This window comes from Pelecanus crispus, chromosome 11 (assembly GCF_030463565.1).
Source record: "Pelecanus crispus isolate bPelCri1 chromosome 11, bPelCri1.pri, whole genome shotgun sequence".
NCBI classification, from domain to species: Eukaryota; Metazoa; Chordata; class Aves; order Pelecaniformes; family Pelecanidae; genus Pelecanus; species Pelecanus crispus.
The window spans coordinates 25,866,188-25,874,918 of NC_134653.1; positions in this window are offsets into that span (position 1 = coordinate 25,866,188).

An 8,731-nucleotide genomic window follows, 5' to 3' on the forward strand; every position below is an offset into this window, starting at 1 on the left:
CATTTTTGCCGCTGGGCTAAATATGTCACTTTGTCTTGTAGCGGCTGCCAGGTTTTAAAATGCCAGCAACTTGGAAAGCACCGAGAGGACAAATGCCAATAGTTATGCGCCGCCGTCTTTACTCAAGGAAGAACTGGGCTTTGCGGCTTTTTGCTTTTTGTTTTGAAAGTAAAATTAGCGTGTTTACCTGGTCGTTTACTTAAGCTGTTAGTCACGGCAAAAGAAACGTGTGCAGGCTGGTTTGTCTCCTCTGACGGGTCTTGCTTCCCCAGGGTGGGCTGGGGTGCTCAGGGGAGACCATGAGCAATAGCAGCAAATACGCAAGCCTTGGTTGCATTGCCTCTCAGGAAGGTGAGCCGGGGGTGATGGGAGAGTAGCCCCAGGGCTCCTGGGAAGCCTTTCCCCACCCATACCTCCTCAGCACTTGTGCTGGCGAACACCCATGGGGCGAGCAGCCACAGTGCCCGGGCAGCACTCTGCACCCAGGGTCCTCTGACCCTCTGCTGGGTCAGAAACTGCTGCTTCAAGCCCCATCCAAGCCTGGTCCATGCGGGGCAGCTGCCCTTTCAGCCCATCCCTGGGCAAGCTTTTATACATACACATTTTTATTATTATTTCCAGTGTTGTTGGATTCATTACAGCAGATGGGTCTATCCAGCAGGCAGGGTGATGCTCCCGATGGGTGGTGAGATATCTTTGTGCTTAACACGAAATGGAGGTTGCTGGCAGGGCATGTTGCTGTGTTTTTTCCAGTGTGGCAGACCACTTCCTGTTTGGGATCTGGCTCGAGTTTTGGCAGAAGAGATGCTGGGCGAGGTCCCAGCAGTGATTTCAATGGACCAAGCCCACAGGGAGCACCTGCTCGCCAGCAGCATGGGCTTTCCAACAGCCAGCAGCGCTGCAGAAAGCCATGAGGTCTGGGGCTAGGCATTTTTAAACAACCTTGGCCGGGCAGGCTTTGCCAGAGCGCTGCCTTTTCTTGTTATCTCTTCCTGCAATTACAGAATGATTCAGTGACAGCTATCCTGCGGTTAAATGCAAGAAGCTTCATGCAGGTATGGTGTGTGTAACACACAGCAATGCTTTCTGGTACGACACGGTACTGTCTCATTTTATCACAGCTTGAGGTGTTCAGCAAATAATTGGAATCTGTCCTTCAAACGCCAGGTTATTTTGGAGGGGGGTAGTCATATTATCTATTACACTTGCAAAAACAGATAATAATAGTAATACCATTTGGTGGAGCGCTGTTAATGCAACAAGGCTGTCACTTGTCACCAAGAATGCTGTGTGTGGCAGCCTGTTAAAAAGAAAGTCAAAACAAGGCTGGCAGCAGCCAGCCCGAGCTCATCGCGGTTGCTGCCGGGGCTCTGTGAGCGCGATCGTGTTTCCCCAGCGCCAGAGCCAGCGAGGATGTTCTGTACTGCTGAGCTATGTCGGCTTGGCTGGTGCAGCCCATGACGTGCTCACCAGCAGGGCAGCGGTGACGTCCTGGCGTGCTGTGGCTTGTAGAGACACTGATAGCACTGCCCCAGGTCTCGTGTTTGAGAGTTGTCTTGTTTTTGGCAGAGATGCTCACCCTGAGCTGGGCTGAGTATGCCCCTGCCGCCTGCCTGCCTCGCTGCCTGAGCTCCCTTCCAAATCCACGCACTGCTTAGAGGCCAGTCTTACCGAATGGACCCCAAATTTCTGTTGGGGTCAGTGGATGCTAAATCCATCCCATGGGATGTGCAGGGTGCAGGAGGAGTGGCGCGTGTGTGAGCCCCTTGGCTGTTCACCCTGCGGGACGGGCAGATGTGGCATCACCCTGATGCCTGGGCACAGCCGAACTCCCAGACTGGGCAGCATTGGCTTGCGGCTGGTGATACTGGGCACTCATCTTTCTCGCTTCTTCCTTTAAAAAAGACATTTCAAATGTAAAAGCAATGTGAAGACAGGCACAGCATCTGGAAATGTGTCATTAATGTAATACGGATATGAGAAGGTTTCTGTAGAAATTCATCTCCAGTGTATTTGCTCCACAGCGAGCCATAAACTTTCCAGCGTCACAAAAGTCTCTGTATTTTCTTTTCTCTTGAGGAATTTCAGCACTAACCCAGTGCACGCTTCCCCCAGCCGCCACCCTGTCTGTCGGGGGCTTCAGACCCTGCGTATAAGCAGAGCCTGCTGCGGGCAGGAGGATGCTCGCTGCATCCGCAACAAGAGCCACGGCAAAACCTCCCCGAGCCTCGACAACTTCAGCATTTTGCTTTTATAATGGAATGGAGAACAGAAAGCTCTGCAGAAGTGAAATGTCTCTCTCAAATCATCAGGTTATTTTTATGTGCATCTATATTTCATTATGTGTGTGTAAATACCTCCCCCACACACATACTTTTATCTCAAGGAGTGAAATAAAAATAGCTGGAGATTGAAAGGGGAGCAGGCGAGGGGGCGGTTGTGCTTTTTGGAAGAATCTCTTCAAGGTTCGGAAACAGCGAAGCCGTGGTGATAACATGATCTGACAAAACCTCAGCTTCTCCAGGCCTGTGAGGAATGGTGTTAATGAAAGAGATCTTAATGACTTTCCCTCTACATTTCAATTCATTCTAACAAGCCGCAGCCAGGAGCGCAGACTCAGTCTTGCACTTGAGGAAGTTTTGACAAGCTCTGAGGAGCCGGCTGCGCACGTGCCGGGAATAGCTGCTCAGGGGCTTGGAAAAATGACCCCCATCCCGCAGATGCCAGGATGGCACGGAGGGATCCCCCGCCTCTCCGGGCTGACGGCAGTGCCCGCTTTGCCCTCTCCGGCTGCGAGGCCTGGCTGCTTTCCCACACCAAGCCCCGGCCCCGCTGCTCTCCCCAACCCTCCTGCTCTGCAAGCCCAGGCTGGGCAAGTCACGGGGGAGATGCTGCGTGACACGGGAGGAGTGGAGGAATGCATTGCAGCTTGATACAGATGTTGTAGAGGCTCTTCTTTCATTTTTTTCTTCCCCTCTAAGTAGGACAGCAGCAAGGAGAGATTTCTGAGAACCCGAGCTCTGCAAAGGGGGGAGGAAATTTCCCTAGGGAATGCAAAACAGGGAGGGTTACGTGATCTGGCAAACCTGATTGTACACAACCCAGAGACCTGCGTGTCCTGCCTTAGGATCATTTATTGCCATTGCTCCTCTTTTTTTTTTTTTTTTTTAAGGATAACAAAAGAAGGATTATGAAATTCTTTGCTGTGGGAAGCAGTGTGGCTGGATGGTGGCGTGCATGGAACACAGTGATGTTTGTCTGGGCTGGGCCCCTCCGACCCTCGGCACCGAACGGCTGGAGCGTTTCTGACGGGACAGAACACATCCAGCGCCCATCGTGGCATCAGAGCTCAAACTGCAATAGCTGAACTTTGGCCGAAGCAGAAATAAAACCACCACATCTAATAATACCCGGGCTGCAACCTGCTCCCCAGTGAGCCTCTGCCAGCTGCTGCGGCCGGCTGGGGCGGAGCGGCGTCACGAGTCACCGAGACGCAGCATTGTGCAAAGTCACCGTCCCTGTCCTGACCTTGGAGGCCAGGTCCCGCGGGGCATGCAGGTCCCCTCTCTCAGCTGCTCCCTCGGGGGCCTTAGCGGGGTTGGAGTCACCGGGCTCGGCACAGGCAAAGCCTCCTCCTCCTCCACTTTGGGAAAGAGCTGGGAGGATTTCCAAATGCCTCCGCTTGGCACCTGATCCCCACCATCCCAGTAACATGCTGGAAGTCAAGGCTTGTGTCCCTATAAATCGTATTGCTGCTCGCCCTCCCTCTGTACAGCATCTCCCGGCTGCTGACGATGCCCGATCTTGTTAATTCCCAGCAAGACCAATGCTGGATGCAGGTGGGAGATGTTGTGTTGAAAATAGCTGAATACATTATCGCTATTTTTTTCCCTGTAACCTTCCTGGCTCCCACAACAGCCATGCTGCGATCTGCCATGGATAGCACAGGGACTTGGGCAACCCCCAAACGGTTTCTGCAAATATTTGAGCCTTCGGTGCTCCGTGCGTGGGCCTGTGCACTGGGGCAGTTTACAGGTAGCGTCTGACAAAGGCACATTGTTTTTAGAGCCAGCTCTGGGAGGGCTGGCAATGTTCCACGAACTTCTTGCTAAGCAAGTTCCTGGCAGCCACAGAGGCAGGACAGCACGGTGAGGTGCACCGTGGCCTTTGGTAGCAAAGCATTGCCCTGCTCTGTGTTTTGGGCACAGATTTGCTCAGTGCACTGAATGCTGTTACCAGGGCACGTCAGACCTTGGCCAAGCCACTGGGTGCAGTTTTGGTGGTAGGCTCTCCCGCTCAGCAGTCTGAGCCATTCCCTCTGTAGCAAAGCTGTTGGAAGTGCAAACTTAAGTCATTTGGGGTTTCTTCTTTTGCAAAAACTTTCTCAGCAGGGAAAAGCCCTGCCCTGGGGGCACAAAAGTGGGTGACAGGCAGGTTTCAGCTGTTTCGGTGAGCGGCAGCAGCCCCTCTCCCCTCCTCGCCCACATTGCATCAGCACCGTGAAGACACTTATCATTTAAATGGCGTGTGCCCACAGCTCCTCTGAGTCACGCTGTTAGCAGAGAGCTCGTAATTCTTCTTTTTTTTCAAGTATGAATGCTTTGAAAAAAGGCATTAAATAAAACACTTGACTGAGGTCCCAGCGGTGACTAATTCCCATGGTACACCCCGCTCCCGCATTAATCCTGCTGAGCTTACTGCATGCTGGGGGGGCTCGCACAGATCCTTACAGGTGGAGGAGCAAAGAAAAAGCTGAAGGTTGCACGAGAAGAGCTTGAAAGGGGCAGGTGTGGGATGCAGTGGTGGCACGGTGGGGACCAATGTCAGCGTGCTCCATCCTGGTGCCAGTGTTCCCTGGGGAGAGCTTCAGTGTGAGCTGTGCTCTCGGTCCAAAGCACGGGGTATATCAAAACCTAAAGCTTCTGCCCAAGAGTTGCTGGAAAGGTTTGAGGACCAGGGAAAACACTCTCCGTGGAAAAGCTGGGAGGGGATTTTTCTGCCCCAGCCGGGACAGGCTCTATCAAGGAGGTGGCAGCTCGGAGGACTCAAAAAAGGCGACTGTAAATCTGTATTAGTAAACATGCTGCCTCCCACGAAATAAAAGCTGGCAAACCTGGAGCTCTGCTGAACAATTAATGCCTCCAAGAACACCCCACAGGCGTGCTGTGAATACCGTACACCCAAACGACATGAAAACCCCTGGGATGTAGTAGCAATGCTGGGGAGAACCTGTAATGCCCCGGGACCACCACTGCCAAACCACAGCCCCCAGCAAACCTTCCCCGCGAGTCCCTCTGGACCTGGAGGAGATGGATAAGTGCAGATCTCCCCAGGGCCAGGACAGGACTGTTACTGGGACAGACCTTGCAGTGCAGCCAAGGGCTTAGCGCTGCCATTGCTCTGTGCTGGATGGCTCTGCACGGCCGCGCCAGCCACCTCCGGAAAACGACCCTGGCTTTGTTCGCTGCTTGGGTACCAGCTGAAAACACGACCCTCATAGGGGACTTTTGCAAGATGAAGCATCTCTTCCCCCCAGCTTTGCTCTACCCCTCTTTACCTCGAAAGCCCCGGGAGCTGCAGAGCAGGAGGCAGCCTGTGTGCACTGCCGACAAAACGGCTGCAGGACTGGGCATAACTAATTAGAGCCTCTATAAAATGACATCTATTTCCACAGATGGGAAGCTGCTTCCCCTTTTTATGGCTGCTTCAGTTAATTAGTTATCTCAGAGGTTGCATTTGCATTCCCGGCTTTGTGAAATACCCTTTTGTTAACTACTTTTCATATACTTTTATGAAGTCGACCACTGAAACAGGCTCATTTATCTCACCAGTGACAGGCTGAGAGGCTTGCCCAGAGCTGCATGCCAGATGCCGGGATTGTAAAATAATGTTTGGCTTGTCTGGTGTTTGGAAAGGAGACAGAAGGTGCAGGGCTGCGAGAAGAAAGTCCCAGGCTGCTAAAGCCAAAGTCTGGATCTTTACAACTTCTACAAAAATGTCCAATCTGTTGCTTTTAGGCAGCTTGCAGGAGCCAGGGGGGATGCTCTTGTCACCAGCCCTGGGCTTAGACATCTCCATCCTCATTCCCCAGGATGTGCCCACACACACGGCGTCCGAAGGGAGCAGGGTGTGAGCATCCGACCTTCTTGAGGTTTATCTGCTGCATTCCCCCTCCAGAGTGCTGGCTGCGTGCAAGTCCCCACCGGCAGGGAGGGCTCCTGGGGACACCCTGCCCACAGGGAGCCTGGGGACACCCCAAAGCTGCTGCTCCAGCTGAGCCTCCTCCAGCCACGCTGCACACTTACCCTCCATTAGCGAGATCATGAGCAACAGCAGCAATAATCGATCACTGTCATTATTGCTAGGAAAGGTTTGCAAAATCAGTGTTTCCTCTGTAGCATAAGCAATCAGGGCTTTTGCTGGTCGGCTGTTTTTCAGGCACCTTTCTGCCGTAACGAGTGGAAAATTCTGGATAACTGCAAAGTACGATGGGACAGATTTCCTTGCTCCTGGCGGCACAGCTGCCTTCGCTCCGTGCAAGGCTCTGCAAACACTCGAAGAAACCTGGCACGCTTCAGCGTGTGCTGCATACGGGGGGGAACCTTCCCAGGCCACCTGCATGTGTTTAAGGACTGTACGAGATGCCTGCAGGCATTACTGCAGGCGATATTTCCATTTGCCTTCCCCTTGCACCTACTGCTCAGGGTGCTGCTCACCTCCCCGTTGCTCCATGCCGACAATGCGTGAACATCGCTAAATGCTCAAAATGGGATAGAGGAACTGAGCGTGTGCTGCTGGCAGTGCCGGATTCGTGCTTTCAGCAGTTTTCGGTGCTTTGCGCACTGTGGTCAGCACGCCGGGGGCACAAAGCCCTACACCGAAGGGCATGGCTGTGTGGGCTTGGCTGCCCCAAGGCATTTTCCAGGGCCCCCAAGGGATGTTATGTTGAAAAAAGGGAATCCTGCCAACGGTTCAGCCATCCCTCTCTTCCAGGAGAGTTTTTTCTGGTGACAAGAAACCATACCTTTAAACTCAAACGCTGAAAATCCAGAGCACAGCCCAATGGGGCGGGGGGAGGGGGGGAATAAAGCCCAAAATACATAAATGTCTTTATTTTCTGCACCAGTGAGTTTGTATTGGCCTGTTAGTTGATGCTTCTGAAGGTATCTGCTGGGATGCAACTATTATACATCCAAACTGTCACAAATGGAAACATCGCTTTGAAAGACAAAGGGTAATTTATTGAGAAAAGGGTGTCATTTAGGTGGAAGGATGAAGAAAGAGAGACAGTCACTGCAGAACTGCCAAGAGAGAATACCGGATCCACTGATAGTCAGGGAACAGCTTTGAATTTCCAAGGCTGCCCTTGAGGGATAAGAAAATAAAAGCTAAGGACAAAAGAAAAAAAAAAAAGTCTTAAATACAGTGACAGCAGAAACCTGAAGGATCGCAGTGAAAAATGGGACCTTCTTCTCTGTAACAATAACCGAGAAAAAGATAGGAATGTAATTTGTAAAAGCTGTTAAATTGCCACCAAAAATTGTAAGCTGGATGGAGAAATGACACAGAAGGAAAAAAGAACAAATGAATACCTGTCGTTCCTGGAGTATTTCTTGAAAATGGGACTAAACAATGAACAGGGTGGAGGAGAAACGGAGCTGAGGAACGGAAGAGCTGTGAGAAGCCACCCAGCTCAGCTGGGCAACAGAGCTGGTCACCACAAAAGCTTTACCCGGGAGCCTCTGTGGGCTGCGGGAGGAAAATGGTTTTGTGTCTCCAAAAACACAACCCCATAGATCCATCTTTTTTGTTTGTTTCTGAGTAACACATCCTCCTCTGTCTCGGAGGGAGCTTATTTATATGGCAATGGCACTAAGGGGCCAGGCACAGGCAGCTTGCTCCTCTCCAAGCTTGGAGCTCCAGAGGGAACTTCTTGCCAGGAAGGAGTTTGCAGGATGGGCTCCCACTGACAGACTTTGGGGGAAACGAATTGCAAACAGCCTGGAGAAAGGTGTGATGATCTCTGCACGAGCCTTGCCCCAAGGCTTGCGCTTGCATGCTGCCCATGGGGTGCCGGTGCCTGTGCCAGTGGGACAGGGGACCCTGGCACAAACTGCAGGGTTGGGAGACCAGGAGAGACGGGGCGTCTCCAGCACCAGCAGGACATTGCCCTGCGCACATCCCCTCTGAGTCCTTCCTGGCTCCACTGGCCCCTGAGCATCCTGATGAAGCCAAACAGCACTTCGGTTATTTTAATGCCATTAAAAAATGGATCCACCAGGGAAGCAGAGTGTGGTTTGGGCACAGCTCCAAAGCATTACAGCATTCAAGCCTGCAGGGTGTGGGTGCAGGATGGCTCTCGCATGCCCACCCTGGTCCTCAGCAGCACTTGCAGCATCTGGATTGACTCAAGTTAAATAAGCAGAGGGTGCTGGGGGTTAGGTATCTCAGCCGGGGTCCTCCCGCTCTGGGACCCGAAGCCCCTGGCAGGTCTCAACCTGCTGCAGCCCAAGGTTGAGCTGAGGCTTCTTCAAATGCAAAGCAATCAGCAAAACCAATCAAGCACCATCTTCTGATGCAAAAGCATCACTGTGCGGATGTAGGAGCACATTTTTAGGCATGAAGGCTGCTTCAAAATGCCACTTTTATATTTTTCATGTTGACTAGCACATATTTCCCTTAAGTCCCCAGAGCTCAAATCCCAGTGCTAGATGAGATGTCGCCATTTGTG